Source organism: Rattus norvegicus, chromosome 10 (genome assembly GCF_021556685.1).
Source record: "Rattus norvegicus strain SHRSP/BbbUtx chromosome 10, alternate assembly SHRSP_T2T, whole genome shotgun sequence".
NCBI classification, from domain to species: Eukaryota; Metazoa; Chordata; class Mammalia; order Rodentia; family Muridae; genus Rattus; species Rattus norvegicus.
Genome location: NC_141543.1, coordinates 100,906,488 through 100,923,851, shown reverse-complemented (window position 1 = coordinate 100,923,851; position 17,364 = coordinate 100,906,488).

The window sequence follows — 17,364 nt, the reverse complement described above, 5'->3', positions numbered from 1 at the left end:
TTTGCCACTTTCTAGTGTAGCTATGTGACCTTGGGCATACGATTAGTCTCTTTAAGCTTCAGTTTCCCCAGTTATGAGATGAGGGGAGAAGGGGGGGTATCGTTGTTCTCGGAGCACAGCGCCTGTTCACTGTGTCACCCTCTTCACAGTCATCCGCCCATCCTTTCAGGTCCATCCAAGGTGGTAGCCACAGACCCAGAAGGCTCTTCAGATTTAAAGGAAGTTAATTGAACAGTACCCAATGGCCATTCCTCAATAACAGTAGTCTCGTTTCAAACGTTACTCATAGGTAGTGGCTTCCATGTTGGACAGGACAGACCGAGCATACTCGTACGACCAAGGAAGTATCTACAGGACAGTCGTGTCTATGCAGGACTGTGTTAGCTTTCTCGGCGCTGTGACAGGATGCCTGACACAATTTCAAAGGAGGAGAGATTTAATTTGCTTGGGTTTCAGATTGTCACTCTATTGTGACAACAGGGGCCCTGGTACAACAGCTGACGTCATGGTGGGTAAGAGGCAGAGCAAAGATGTAGTAAGGAGGGGCCAAGACACAATTCAACTGTCAAAGACATGCCCTCCCCTAGTGACCTACTTCCTATAATCGAGACCCACTTTCTACAGTTACTACCTCCCACTCTATTCAAAAGTTGAATCTAGGCCTGGGGGGGGGGGGTAATGGTTAAGCAGACAAAGGCATTTTCCATGCAAGCCTCACAGCCTGGGTTTCATACCCAGGACTCACATGGTAAAAAGAGAGAACCAACACCCACAAGTTGTCCTCCAACCTTGCATGAGCACTAGACCTACACATATGTACACACACACACACACACACACACACACACACTGTACTGACTGATTTTGTGTGTCAACTTGACACAAGCTAGAGTTATCACAGAAAAGGAGCCTCCGTTGTGGAAATGCCTTCGTGAGACCCAGCTGTAAGGCATTTTCTCAATTAGTGATCAAGGCGGGAGGACCCAGCCCCTTGTGGGTGGTGCCATCCCTGGGCTGGTGGTCCTGGGTTCTATAAGAAAGCAAGCTGAGCAAGCCAGGGGAAGCAAGCCAGTAAATAACATCCCTCCATGGCCTCTGCATCAGCTCCTGCTTCCTGACCTGTGTGAGTTCCAGTCCTGACTTCCTTTGGTGATGAACAGCAACATGGACGTGTAAGCTGAATAAACCCTTTCCTCCCCAACTTGCTTCTTGGTCATGATGTTTGTGCAGGAATAGAAACCCTGACTAATGGGGTTGGGGATTTAGCTCAGTGGTAGAGCGCTTGCCTAGCAACCGCAAGGCCCTGGGTTCGGTCCCCAGCTCCGAAAAAAAAAAAAAAAAAAAAAAAAAAAGAAACCCTGACTAAGACACACACACACACACACACACACACACATTCACACTCATATATGTATATATAAACAGGCTTGTAAAGTACACGAAACAAGTGATAGGTTATAGTTTTTATATTTCATTTAGACAAGTTGCATACTGTCACGATAGCTAATCTTCACTGTCAGTTCCCTGGGATTTCAAATCACCATGGAAACACATCCCTAGGAATGTCTATGAGGGTTTTTATTTCAGGAAGAATTAATAGAACAGGGAAGACCTCCCTCACTCCCATCCCTGAATGAAGGCAACACCATCCCCATGACTTTTACCCTGGGCAACAGGAGAAAATTAGGTCACCAGTATTGTCTTTTTGTTTCCTGACTGGATACAATGTAACCAACTGCCTCTAGGTCCTACCAACCTGACTTCTTCACCAAGGAGGATGGCCGCCTTAAACTGTGAGCTAAAACAGTCCCTTCTTCCCCTAAGCTGTCAAATATTGTTGACCATAGCAAAGAGTAACTAATGCAAACATCTAGTAGGCTTCTGGTATACCTTCAGGGAGAGTGAGGCAGGAGTGTGACTCTGAGTGAACTAGCTCGCCGATGCTCAGGTAATGTCACTCCCAAAGTGTCCACAGCCTACTCCTCGAACCTGCAAACATATTGTGATACTTGGAAAATGGAAATTAACATATCAGGTGGGTTTATGATCACATCAGATGACTTCACGATAAATTATCTTAGACCATTTAGATGGACCCGGAAATAATCAGGGGGCCATCTGTGTAGAAGAAGGAGCAAGAGCCTGAATCAGAATGAAAAAGCATGAGGAAGACTCAACTTTACAGGTTTGAAGATGAGAGAAGGGATCACCAGCCAAGAAATGCAAGCTCCTTCTAGAAGTTGGAAAAATGTTATTGTTTCCATCTTAAGTCCCCCTCAAAGGTCCAAATGCTGAAGCCTTGGTTAGTAAAATCTCTCAGAGGAGGGGTGTGGTAGATGAAGTTGTATCATTGGAGTCATGCCTTTTAGGGAGCTATAGAATCCCTGACCATTCTCTTCTCTTTGCTCTGCCAACATTCTCTACCATGACGTTCTTGCTTTGCCTTAGCAATGAAGCCAAGTGATCAACGGCTGAAACCATGAATCAAAATAGGGTTTTCCTCCTTATTAAGCTGATTGATCTCAGGTATTCTGTCTTAGTCACAGAAAGCTAAATAATGCATGAAAGGAAGGGGGTCTTCCTCCAAAGCCTTCGCCAAAGGATACAACACACTCAGCAGCATCTTGATTTTAGTGTACTGAGAGCTACTTAGGATTTCTGATTTCCAGAGTCCAGATAATAAATTCACGAGGCTGAAGGCAGGACATGTGTAGCACATGTTACAGCGGCAAAAAGAAAGGAATACACAGAGTAGTGCAAGAGATAAACGTATAGCCTACAGGAGGAGTTGGTGACGATAACAGTGTGTGACCAATTGTCTTAGGGTTTTACTGCTGTGAACAGACACCATGACCAAGGCAACCTTTATAAGGACAACATTAAATTGGCGCTGGCTTACGGGTTCAGAAATTCAGTCCATCATCATCAAGGCAGGAACATGGCAGCGGCCAGGCAGGCATGGTGCAGGAGGAACTGAGAATTCTACATCTTCATCTGAAGGCTGCTAGCAGAATACTGGCTTCCAGGCAGCAAGGATGAGGGTCTTAAAGCCCACACCCACAGTGACACACCTACTCCAGCAGGGCCACACCCTCTTAATAGTGTCGTTCCCTGGGCCAAGCATATGCAAACCATCTCACCAGTGTACACCATTAGCTCAGAGGCAAGAGATAGGACCCTATTTGAGGGGCAGAGAAGAAGAGAAGTCCTCTTAAAGAACTGTTAAAACTACACTTTAAGAACGAGCAGGAATTTACCAGGGTAACGGAGGAATTAGTAGACGGTCAAGAGGGAGCAAAGGGGTGGGAGCTAGGATGGGGAGAATCGTATAGGCAAGGGGAATTAAGTGAGAAACTGAGGTCAGGAGAGAGCACATCACAGAGGGTGAAGACAAGAGAACATTTAGGAACCTCTAAGAAACCTGAAATTACAGTATTGTGGGAAGGGAGGGGAAATAAGGAAGGAGTGGTGGCAGAACAGATCCGGTAGAATTGAGCTCTGGAAAAAAAAAAGTCTTTTCCCATTGGAATGCCTATGACCTCTTGGCACCTAACAATTAGCAATGTTTCAACAGCAATCCCATTCTATCTCATGATTTATGGATCAGAAAGTTTGGTAGGCTCACCTGGGCAACCGTTTTGCAACTGAGGTCAATGGATGCTATTCAGCTAGACTCAAGCTAGAGCAGTGGCTCTCAGCCTTCCTAATCCAGGACCCTTTAATGCAGTTCCTCATACTTGGTGACCCACAACCATAAAATTTTTTTCACGCTACTTCCTGACTAATTTTGCCACTGTTATGAATTGTAATGTGACTATCTAAAATTCAGGATATCTGATATGCAACCCCCGTGAAAGAGTCGTTCGACTTCTAGTTTGCTCATGGCTGGTGTGATAAAACACACAGGTGAAAGGCAACTTGGAAAGGAAAGGTCAATCAAGGCAGGAACCTGAAGTCATGCCAGCCTGCTATTACACACAATATTACCTCCAACCAAAGAACTCACTCACAGCCAAGGAAGTACAGCAGAAACCATGGATGCCTGCTGGCTCATGCTAAAACTACACTGACTTTCTTATACAGTCCAGGACCGCTAGCCCAGGGAATAGTGCTGCCCACAGTGGACTGGAACCCTGCCACACACATCAATTAATAATCACGCTAATCTCCCACAGACACACACACAGGACAGTCTGATCTGGGTAATCCCAGTAGAGACTCCTTTCTCAGGTGACTTTAGCTTGTGTCAAGTTTAGTCAAGCTAGCTGGGATACCGTAACCTGGCATTCTTATTTCCAATTGCAACCCTCCCCTGTGTGACCTTCCACACTTTCTGTATTTATCTACCTGACATAATTATTTCACTAGTTTATTCTCTCTCTCTCTCTCTCTCTCTCTCTCTCTCTCTCTCTCTCTCGTTCTCTCTCCCGTTCACTTACACATACACACACACACACACACACACACACATACACACACACACACACACTCAGAATGAGAGAAAAATATTTTGTTGATCACTGTTATACAAGAGTGGTGTCTGGCTCATAAGGATGATGGTGGTGGTAGTGGTGGTGGTGGTGGTGGTAGTGGTTGTGGTAGTGATAATGATGATGGTAGTGGTGGTGGTGGTGATGGTGATGGTGGTGGTGATGATGGTGGTGATGGTGGTGGTGGTGGTGGTGGTGGTGGTGGTGGTGATGGTGGTGGTGGTGGTGATGATGGTGATGATGATGATGGTGGTGGTGGTGATGGTGGTGATGATGATGGTGATGGTGGTGGTGGTGGTGATGATGGTGATTATGATGATGACAATGACAGACATGGTTATGCATAGCTTGCAATCCCAAGCACCAGGGAGAATAGTAATACAGGAAGATCTAAGTTTGAGAACAACCTGAGATACACTGTAAGCTGTGCTGTGAGTTCCAGGCTGCCCTGGGATGTATGGAGAGATCCTGTCTCAAAAGGAATACCAACAAAAAGTGCAAAAAATCCTTTTTGAAGTAATTCTATTGGAATAAGTATAAACATATAATCGTTGGCACAGAGAAAACTCAAACAAGATTAATTTAAGCTGCAGTTATGTAGAGTTCACTTTATAGCGCTGTGCCAAGGTAAATAAATATTGTTCACCCCGGTTGTTTACAGTGCTAGGATTCAAGAGTGTACTTATTGATAAGGTTCCTTTCCCAGACATTGAATGGTAGGTAGTTTTAGTGAGCCTCATTTCCTGTCTCGGTTAATAAAACAATATTTTGTTCCCTCACTCCCCCTGACACTGTGTGTGCACACAGGCATGTAGAAATCACAAGTCGATGTTGAGCGTGTTCTTCAAACATTCTACAGTTTGTCCCTCAAGACAGGGTCTCCCTCTCAACATGGATTCTCTAGTTCCTCAGCCTAGCTGGCCAGCAAGCCTCAGGAATCCTGTCTCTGCCTCCCTAGAACACTGGAGTTGTAGGTGGACGGTGCCGTGCCTGAGTCTTTGTCAGTACTGCGGATCCAGCCGCAGGTCCTCCTGCCTGCACAGAAAGCACTTTACCAATTGAGCCATCTCCCTCAGCCCAAGAGAATGCTAATTTAATGCCAAGTTTGATTTCGGAGCAACAGTCACTCCATGCTGTGTGGTATTTTCTGCAATGGCTTATTTTATTCTTCTGAAGAAGGGGGGGGGGCTTTTTATTACAAGGGAGGGGGGAGATGGGGAAAGGGGGACCCTGAAGATGAAGATGAGGTGGAACATAATGAAAGGAGCTAAGGAAGAGGAGGAGATGGGGGGGGGGGGAGGAAGAGGAGGAGAAGAAGTCTCATAGTAGAGAGCTTTGTAACTCGTGGTGCAGTAAATGGACTTCAACCCAAAGACTGTTATGGAATGGTGCCCTGAAAGCTATTTATGCTCTCCAGACTCTACTGTCAGGGAAACATCAAAAAGCCTCCTGGGGTCTTCTCTACTTAACTGAGGCATCAATCTGACTCATTAAATTGACTGCAAAATTGGCTAGTTCCCAAGAAACATTTTCTTTTCATTTGGAAACATCAGTCATCTCTGACTCACCAGGAAACGGGCTTGTGACTGCATCGCTCAATGCAAAGGCTCTGTACAATGAGCTTATTTGAGCACTGGCTGGCCTGGCCCCTTGCTCTGTAGACCAGGCTGGCCTCAGACTCACAGAGATCTGCCTGCCTCTGCCTCCCACAAGTGTTGGGATTAAAGGGGTGTGCCACCATGCCCAGTTTGAATGTCCTTTTTTTTAAATGAAGAAAAATGTAGTTCTTCAGGCTTTGCGGGTAAAACGGGGCACTGGGGAGATAGTCTACTTAGTAAAGGGCTTACTGTGCAAACATGAGGCCCCGAGTTTAATTTCCTGTTCTCACATACAGAGCTGAGAGTGGTTCTGCTTGCCTGTAATCTAGTACTGCGGAAGAAGGCAGAAGGGGTTCCCTGGACTCACTTGGCCATTCTGCCTGGCCAAATCTTTGAGCTCCAGGTGATTGAGAAAGACACTCCACATCGACCTCTAGCGTACGCGCGCACGCACGCACGCACGCACGCCAGAGTAAAGGAAATGTTGCCCTTTCTATTCATACAACCCCTGCCCTCGCAAAAGTTCTGCATATAAAATGAAGTCTCTTTCAGTGGTGCAGACATTGCCGCCTTTTTCCTAACACAAGAGGGAAACGGAAAGCCTGAAGCATCCTCTCTCTCCAGAGCAAAGATCAAAGGGCTGAAGGAACACGGGGCCACTGAAAGAGAAATATTTTTAGACAGCTTAACTCCCCGAGGAGGAACAGATGTCCTCTCTCTCCTTTGCCCTCCCTCTGTTACAAAGCAAGCCCACTACTGCGTTATTACAGCGCAATCCAGGGAGGCGCAGGGACCCGGGGTCTGGATGAAGAGCCTTGCACAAAATGGCCTTGGTTTTAGAGGTCATCATTCCACTCTCCGCTAGGTCAACCGCCATCTCCCGCTCTGCATCTGTGCTGAACTCGAGTCCTCGGTCAAAACAAACAAGCAAGGAAACATTCACCTGCAATGTCCGTACACGTTCCACACAGCTTGCAAACCAGATTGCTAATGTGTTAGTCCTTATTGGGTGTTATGATAGAACATGCACTTACTTTAAAGCAAATGGAGCAAACGGAAGTTTACTCGGGTGAATTAAATATGATGATGTCATCCGATGAAGCCCCGCCTTCATTTTCACAACAAATTTGGGAGTTGCTTTTCCTTTTCTGAGTCTGAGCTGTCTCCAAGATCAAGACTTCACCTACACATGCTGTCTGAAGCCCTGATGAAAGACTATTTTATTTACCAGCTCTTTTCTGGCTGACTTTGATGAGAATCCAAAACTAACCCAGGCACAGCTCCCTCAGTGTGAGAAAAGGCATCTGTGAAAAGCATCATGAGCCTGTGGGGCCAAGTGCTTTTCATCCAAGATCCAGGACAAGCCAAGCCGTCAGCCTTCATCACCTCCGCTCAGCAGTGCGAGGAAGGTCCTAGTTAGTTCAATAAGGCAAGAACACAAAGTAAAAGGCATCTATATCAGAAAGGAAGAACAATGATTTTACAAGAATTCACATACAGCCACGCGAGCTCGGTGCGGTATGTGAGGTTAGCAACATTGTATAACAATGTAAACTACAAAACTTGCTTGTAGTTTTATGCACTAACAATGAAAACTGAACAGCCAAACTTTAAAACAATAACCATTCAGAATAGCATCAAAACCTAGAAAGATTTAGGGGCTGGAGAGATGACTCAGCAATTGGGATCACTGGATGCTCTCCCAGAAGACCTGGGTTCAATTCTTAGCACCCACCCACTGGTAGCTCACAACCATCTGTAACTCCAGTTCCAGGGAATCTGAATGCCCTCTTCTGACTTCTGTGGATGCCAGGCATGCGCACGGCTCACAGACGTTCATGCAAACAAACCACTTCCACACATAAAATAATTATGATTTAAAAATTTAGCATAATAACGGGAAAATGTAAGATATTTAAAGATAAATCTACCAAGTGATTCTTGGCAGATATTGGCAAGTTGATTCTAAGTAACTGCAGTTCCTTTAAGACACACACACATGGGGCTGGGGATTTAGCTCAGTGGTAGAGCGCTCTCCTAGGAAGCGCAAGGCCCTGGGTTCGGTCCCCAGCTCCGAAAAAAAAGAACCAAAAAAAAAAAAAAAAAAAAAAAAGACACACACACATGGGGTTGGGGATTTAGCTCAGTGGTAAAGCGCTTGCCTAGCAAGGGCAAGGCCCTGGGTTTGGTCCCCAGCTCCAGGAAAAAAAAAAAAAAAAAAAAAAAGACACACACACATACATATCCAATAAGGATTTGCCGAAGCAACACTACACAAAGAACAGGGGTGAAGGACTAATGCCATCATAAAATCCTAGCAATAAAATAACATACTACTGTTGACATCAGTATAAACAAAGAGACCCAGGGGCTTGAATGGAAACCCCATATTCACACTTATATGGGCATCTAGTCGTTAAGCAAAGGAACAAAGACAAGGGCTGCAGAGGGAACCAGACAGTAAAGTGTTTGTCATACAAGAATGAAGACCCTGGATGCCACACATGCCAGGTAGACCCTGTAATCTCAATGCTCAGGAGACAGAGACCGGGGACCCCCAGAGCAAACTGGGCAGTTCAACTAATTGAGCTGGCAAGCCCTGGGTTCAATGGGCAGACCCAGCTTGAGCATGAACAAGGAAGGCAACTGGTGTCAACCTTGGGCCTCTACATGCTCACCCACACAGGCACACCTAGACACATGGGAGCACACGTGCACACACAGATGGATAAAAAGTTTAAATTAGGGCTGGAGAGATGGCTCAGTGGTTAAGAGCACCGACTGCTCTTCCAGAGGTCCTGAGTTCAATTCCCAGCACCCACATGGTGGCTCACAACCATCTGTAATGGGATCCGATGCCCTCTTCTGGTGTGTCTGAAGACAGCAACAGTGTGTACTCACATACATAAAACAAATAAAATCTTTTTTTAAAAAAAGTTTAAATTAAAAACAGACACAAAGGTAATACAATTCGGAAGGGCAGTCTTTCTCAGATGAGATGCTAGAACAATCTGATGACCTGTATGCGGGAAGAGCGTTGGATCCAGTTCACCCCGCAATGAATATAAAGAGGACCTCGAGAAAAGTTTCATGACTTTAGATTAGACAAAGACGTCCCGTAGGGAACAATACGATGTGATTTGTTTTAAAAACCACATGCCCGCTTGGCATGGTGGCACGTGCCTTTCATTGCAGCACTCGGGAGGCAGAGGCAGGAGGATCTCTGTTAGTTTAAAGGCCAGCCTGATCTACATAGAGATCAGGGACAATTAGGACTATATAGTGAGACCCCCATCTAAATAAATAAATAAATAAATAAATAAATAAATAAATAAATAAATAAATAAATAACCATGTGTTTCTGCCACTGTGTTTCCCTGCCCTAGTACAAGAGCCAAGCAATTAGGATCTGAACCTGTGAGCCAAAATCAATCTCTCCTGATTCAAGTTGCTTCTGTCAGGTAATTCAGTCAAAGCAGCATGAGCACAAGGAATATGATAAATTATTCATGCAGTGAATTGTCTATGACGCATGAGAGATGTTCTCCTAATAGAAAAAGGCGGGCCCTCAGAATATGAAGAACACATAACATTTTTGAGGTTGTGATTTTTTTTTTCAATATTTTGGGGCAGGTCGCTTGCTTGTCTTTTCTTTGTCAGGCATAGGGCCTCATGTAGGCCAGGCTGGTACTGAACTTTTGATTCCCCTGCCTCTACCTCCCAAGTACTGGGATCACAGGCTCATACTGCCATGTCCATCTCTTGGTTGGCTGTTTCTAAGGGATTAGAAATAAGGTAGCCAGCAGAGAACAACCTGTCTAGTGCAGAGATATCTGTGTTACAAAAGAAGAGGAAAGGGGGGCTTGGGGATTTAGCTCAGTGGTAGAGCGCTTGCCTAGGAAGCGCAAGGCCCTGGGTTCGGTCCCCAGTTCCGAAAAAAAGAACCAAAAAAAAAAAAAAAGAAGAAGAAGAAGAGGAAAGGGAAGGGGGTGGGGCGAGGGGAAAGAGACAAAAGAGAAAGGCAGGCAAGGGTTGACCTGAAGAAATCTCTGGAAGAACTCAGAAGCAGTAAGTGAATCTGCACGAGAGTAGCAACTATGTAACTTTCCCCTTTGTGTCTTGCGTCTTCAAAGTAAAATGTTTGCCTCGGGCTCTTGTTTGAACACTAGGTCCCTAGCTGGGGGCATCGTCTCCGAAGCTTGTGGAGTTGTCAGGTGATAGAACACAGCTGGAGGAAGTGGGTCACGGGGGCGGGTTGTAAGGGTTAGAACACAGCTCGACTCCTCAAACAGAGTCTCTGCTTCCTGATTGGTAGAGAGATGTGGGCAGTCTCAACCACACAGTCCTGCTGCAGTGAACGGATGCATGACCTCCCCCGGGGGATGAAGTGCATCTCCTCGAACCCTGAGCCACAATCAATCCCTGCTCCCTGAAGTCGCCTACCAGATATTTTGTTACAACGCTGAGAAAAGTAACTAATGTGATGTGGTTTTTTAAGTTCTTACGTTTCCAACCATGTGTACGTGTTATCTATTCCAAATGTATCGTTTATAATTAATAAAGAAGGAAAAAATGGAGGCTTATACTTCTTACAACAGGACACACCAGATATTCTAAAAATCCTTTGCCCACAAAACAAAATTGGCAGTGCTAAATATACTGTGATCACAAAATGTACAACCAGACTGAGTAATTTTCAACCTCCAGCCAAGAAACCTAAAACATAAGCAAGGAGATTCACGGTTTGGACGAAATAATTTAAATGTTTTTTTTTTTATTTATGTGACTGTATGAGTGTATCTCGTGTATATGCTTATAGAGGCCAGAAGAGGGCACCAGATGCCCTAGAGCAGGAGTTAGAGACGCTAGTGAGCTGTCCAATATGGGTGCTGGAAGAGGAACTCCTGTCCTCTAGAAGAGCAGAAAGTTCTCTTAACTACTGAGCCACTTCTCCAGCTGTGGAATAATATAATTTAAAGGCTTGGTCCCCTAGACAATGGAGAGAGTCTCGAATTCACACTCAGCCATCCTAATTCTTTTTAAGATCTATTTTTATTTTTTTATTTTTATTTTATAGTTATCAGTGTTTTGCCTGCATTTATGAACTTACTCCACCATGCAGTGCCTGTGGAGGCCAGAATAGGGCACTGGATTCCTCCAGAAATGGATTTAGAGACAGTTGTGAGCTGCCGTGTCCTTGATGGGAACAGAACTTGGGACCTCTGGAAGAGCAGCCAGCGCTCTTCACTATTGAGCCACCTGTCTTGCTCAATGAAAGACAGGCCACACCCATGCCTTCACGTTCTTTTTGAAGCTTGACAAAACATTTATCAAAACAGATCAGTCCAGGTACACACAAATGCATTTGGGCCATGGGTAGAATCACAACAACAACAAAACAACAAACAAACAAAACTAGCAACTATGTCCCTTGCAAAATCTAAAATCGACTTTAAAAATATCAGTAAGGACTGTGGGTACTACAGCCCCTAGGTGAGTTCCGGAGGATGATGAAGGAGACTCCATCGCTCCGATAGTACAAGTGCCCACGTCCACTGGCATACCAAGTGACACAAAATCAAGAATTCTAGCAAACTGGAGGAACCTCAGAATGGGTCAAGAACGGAGCAGTGGCTCCTTTCCCTGTCTTGCAGAGCAGCCTGGCACCTCCCCTTAGTGACAGTGGGCTGATTGGCTACTCCGGAGCTCTTGTTGATTCCGCATTGGTCCAAAGGCTGCATAAAAACACTCGCTGCTGTGCAATACGGTATACCTGCGTTCCGAGGCTGGTCTCCCAAGTCTGTTTCTCAGGTTTGTGACTCCGCCTCTCTCACCCACTCCTGGACCCTGGTTTCAGCCTAGGGTCTCACTATGTAGCCCTGGCCTGGAACTTTCTATACAGACCAGGCTGGCCTCAAACTCACTTTGCTTTCTGAGTGCTGGGATTAAAGGCGTGTACCAGCATACCTGTCTGAATATTGTTTCTTTAGAGCATATTGTCAGATAAGAAAATTTAATTTATCCACTGTGCCAAGAGTACCAATGTCCTGAATAACTCGAAGGAAGTGCTTTCCGTGTGTCTCCAAAAAGCTCACTATTTGCTTCAGGTTCTCCTCACGTGGTTTGGTTTCATTTGGCTGTGTTGGGGATCGAACCCAGGGTCTTGCTCGTTCTAGGCACGCGCTCTACCACTGACCTACTGTTTTATTTTGAAACAACACTTTACTAAGTTTCCCAGGCTGTCCTCTGGCTTACACTTTACTGCCTGCGTCTCCTGAGTAGCTTGGATGACAGGCCTGTGCCAGCCTTGGCAAGAAGTTTTAAGCAGTTAATTTTATATTTGGTTACGGAAGTCCCCTTGCGTTACCATCTGACTGAAGATTCTTGTTGTTAAATGCCTTGAAATCCACTAAAAGATGGATTGACGTGAGGCAGGAGAGCTGGTTCATTGGTTAAGATTCCTAGCACTCACACGCAGCTCACCGCCATCGGTAACGCCCCTTCCAGGGGATCTGGCGCCCTCTTTCGGCCTGCAAGAACACTGCATACATGTAACAAACAGAGTTTGCAGGCAAACTACCCATAAACATTTATTTAATCAAAGAAAAGGAAGTACTTGGTCTTGAGCGCTAAACATTCTTTTGTTACAGAAATGAGTATTTTCAGTTTAAAAACAGACACTTTAAAAATGTTTTCTTCACTCAGTAAAGCAAATAGGAAAACAGAGGGTAGAGAATAGACATTGGTATTCTACAGTTTTCTCTCGTTAAGGCGCTGATTGGGAAACCTTGGCCAGGAGCTGGCTGACACGGTGCTCTGCTGACCATCACGGGACAGACTGGAGGCTGGCTGCTCTACGACTGCCAGCCTTCTCACTATGTGTGATATCAGGCAACCGGAGATCAGCAGGCCCCTGGGGCATTACTGTGTAAGTTATCCAACTCACAGAATACTTTTGTCCACACAGAGAGTGGCCAAGGCAGGAAATCACCTCCTGTCAGCATCGTCTCTCCGTCTCTCCGTGTTCGGAAGCATACTTCACCTCGTTAAAAACGGCCACACGACAGCTGCTGTCTTCCTCCCCCTCTGAAGAGGTAGCATCAGGGAAAAGCAGTGTTGATCTGACTTCATGCCCGTAATCTGGAAGCTTGTCAACATTTTCTGTTTGAACTGGGGCTGCTTAAGCTATATATAGTGGTATGTAATCTAAAATGAATTTTAAAATACTCTCAATCGTTTTCGAGAGATTAGCAAGAATCAAAACATTATTAATGATCAGCAGAGCACGAAGATTATAAGTCAATGGGCATTTCTTTCTTTAAGAGTCTTTTTTCTTTTTAACAAGTTAAATTGAAAATGTGCATGTCTTTTAAAAAGAATTCCTAACAGTGGGGCTAGGGAAACGGTTAAGTACGTTAAATATTTTCTATGGAAGTGTGAGAAGAGTTCAGATCCCCAGAACGCACATAAAATGGTGGGTGGGTGTACCATAAGTGTTAAAGGCTTATTCTTCATTTAGCACTTGGGGAAATTAGGACACCCTTTAAAAGTGGGAAGTTTTGGGGTTGGGGATTTAGCTCAGTGGTAGAGCGCTTGCCTAGGAAGCGCAAGGCCCTGGGTTTGGTCCCCAGCTCCGAAAAAAAAAGAACTAAAAAAAAAAGTGGGAAGTTTTAGGTCACTGGGTCCTACCCTTCAAGATGGTCTCAGGTGTTCAGTGTTTTCGTCTATTTTACTCTCCTATCATGCTTCTCCCACATCATGGATCCAAAAGAACAGAGTAAGTCTGACAGGGTGGGTCCAAGTATCTCTTCCCTCTGTAATAGTTGATGTATCTCGGGTTTTGCTGTAGTGATTGAAGAGCTGATAAACACCCAGGGAGTGGTGCTAACTGGGAGAGGCACAGAAGCCTGCTCACCAGCCCTTCACTCATATCAGAAGGCAGGGGGGGGCATGGAAACCCTTGAGGTGATCAGATATGGCCCCCTAGGAAGGTCAGTCTCTTGGAAGCATTTGCCACACACTGTAAAAAGCATCAAACAAGAAAGGATGACAATGACATCACCCGTTCTTTTTATCTCTCTTTTGGGATCCACATCAGAAAAGGATGTTGATAAACCAGGGGAGTGGGGAGCAGGAAAAATCTCCCTCTGGCTTACTCAGCTCCCTTTTATACAGCCCAGACCCCTAACCTGCCTAAGGGATGGCGCTGCCCACAGTGGGCTCTGCCTTCCTACAAAAATTATCAACCAAAACAATGCCCCGCAGACATCTGACCTAGCAATCTGGTTCGGGCAACTCTTCAATCAAGGTTCCCCCTTTTCAGGTGACACTAGTTGTATCAGGTTGACCATAAAAATAACCAACACAGGTAACCTTGCATCTGACTGAGTAAAGAAGCCTTGTGTTGAAGCAGCCATCACTCTCACTTTTGGATCTTGTCGAATTCTTCCACAAATTATTCGATTGTTTTTAAGGTTTATTGTATTTTCTCTATCAGACTTTGCCTACATGAACACTGTGTATTATATGAACGTAGTACCCATAGAGGCCAGAGGAGGGCAGCAGGGCCCTGGAACTGGAATTATAGAGGGCTGTAAGTCACTAGGTCACTTCTGAGACTTGAACCTGGATCCTCTGCAAGAGCAGTAACTGCTTTTAAACACTGAGCCCCCTCTCCAGCCCTTATTCCAGTTTTCCAAGCTTCAGTTTCTTTGACTATGAAATGAGGCTGATAATGCCTACCAGGAAGAATTCTCATAGAGTAGCGAAAGCTTTCAGAAAAGACAGAGCATCAACACATAGTTAATAAAGCATTTTCTTTAAAAAAAAATTACATTGGTTTATACATTGGCAGTTGTGGGGATGGGGTTGTGGCATAGTGCATGTGTGGAAGTCAGAAACCAGACTCCTGGGGCTGGGGATTTAGCTCAGTGGTAGAGCGCTTACCTAGGAAGCGCAAGGCCCTGGGTTCGGTCCCCAGCTCCGAAAAAAAGAACCAAAAAAAAAAAAAAAAAAAAAAAAAAAAAGAAACCAGACTCCTCCATATGGGTCTATCTTAGGGTTTTATTGCTGTGAAGAGACACTGTGACCTCGGCAACTCTAACAAAGGAAGACATTTAGTTGGGGCTGGCTTACAGTTCAGAGGTTTAGTCCATTGTCATCGGGTTTTATTGCTGTGAAAAGACACCGTGACCTCGGCAACTCTAACAAAGGAAGACATTTAGTTGGGGCTGGCTTACAGTTCAGAGGTTTAGTCCATTGTCATCATGGCGGGAAACATGGTGGCAAGCAGGCTGACATGGGGGTGGAGAGGGAGCTGAGAGCTCTGCTTCTTGATCCACAGGCAGAAGAAGGAAACCGTGTGCCACACTGGGCATAGTTCGAGCATAGGAGACCTCCAAGACCACTCCCACAGTGCCACGCTTCTTCAAACAATACCACGGGTCCTCCAACCAGACCCCACCTCCTAATAGTGTCGTAACCTATGGGTCAAGCATTCAAACATATGAGTCTATGGGGGCCATACCTATTCAAACCATCAAAGGGCCCCAGGAATCTAACTCAAGTTGGTAAACTTGGCAGCAAGCATCTTCCAATGGACCCATCTCACCAACCCTAAGCCCACATTTATTTACTGTTGTTTTTCTTTGTGTGTAGATGTATCTGTGTGAACACCGAAGATTAGTGACTTTTTTGGTTCATTTGTCCACCATTTTCTAAGCATCCTGACCACCTTTTGGCCATCTTGAAGAATACAAACATATTTTAGTACTAAGCCGTAAAGGGCACTGCAGAGAGAAATACATTATGTATCTCCAGAGCAAAGGATCACTCCTCTCAGCCTATGTCAGTCTGTTGTCCCCAGAGTGTTTTTCAAGGCTCTCTGGGGCTACCCAAGGGATTTCTCGAGGCATCTGTGAACTCAAAGCACTTGGCAAAGTAAGTGAGAGGCTGTTTGCCTTTGTTGATCTTGCCCTTTCGCCCCCGACTGTTGCAGAGACAAATGTGAGAGACCATCTGAAGTCTATCAGGCCGTGCTTTACAGAGATGTGCAAGGGCCGGTGGGTCAAAGTGCTTGCTGTGAAGTCTGATGGCCTGAACTCCAACCTGGAGCCCCGTACTATGTATAGAAAGAGAGAAAGAAATGCTACAAATTGTCCTCTGACCTCTCAGCACTCTTGTGCACAAGCACACATGATAGATAGATAGATAGATGATGGAGAGATAGATAGATGATAGAGATTAGATAGATAGATTTAGATAATAGACAGACACACACATAGATATATAGATAGATAGATAGATAGATAGATAGATTTAGATAATAGACAGACAGACACACACATAGATAGATAGATAGATAGATAGATAGATAGATAGATAGATAGATTTAGATAATAGACAGACACACACATAGATAGATAGATAGATAGATAGATAGATAGATAGATGATAGATAGATAGATAGATAGATAGAGATTAGACAGATAGACAGACACAGACATACAGATAGATGATAGAGATTAGACAGATAGACAGACATAGACAGACAGACAGATGATAGATAGAGATTAGATAGACAGACACAGATAGATAGATAGATAGATAGATAGATAGATAGATAGATAGATAGAGATTAGATAAACACAGACAGACAGATAGATGGATGGATGGATGATAGATAGAGATTAGATAGACACAGACAGATGAAAGTTACGCATATGTGAAAATATTAATCAATGCTTCTCTTCTGTCTACTTTGGAAACAGGAATAAAGCTATGCTATTAATATTAACATATAGTGGGTTTGTTTGTGACTTAAATGGCTTGACAATATATGTTAGACCTTGCCAGTTTTACTGTCTGTTTCACTGAACAGAGATGGGCATTAGCCACAAACCCGGCTCTGTGGAGTTATCAGTGCTATTTAAGAGCAAGCAAAGATCCAAAAAGTTTTCGGGGCACTACTATAGTTAGGTGACCCTTGGTAATTAGGCAGGTTAAGCTTAGACAAGATAACTGTTTCAGAGAGACGTTGTCATTAAAGAGGACGTGAAATGTCTCAGGGTAAAGGCGGCTATCGAAGCCTGATGACCTGAATTCTGGAATCCACACAGGGAAAGGACAGAATGGATGCTGGAAAGCTGTCCTCTGACTTCCACACACATGCTAAAGCACATGTGAGCAGATCTTTGCACACGAATAGTGTATACACAGGCACCCACACTAAATGCATATAAACAAAGAGGGAGGCATCTTATTGTTCTGTTGCTGTG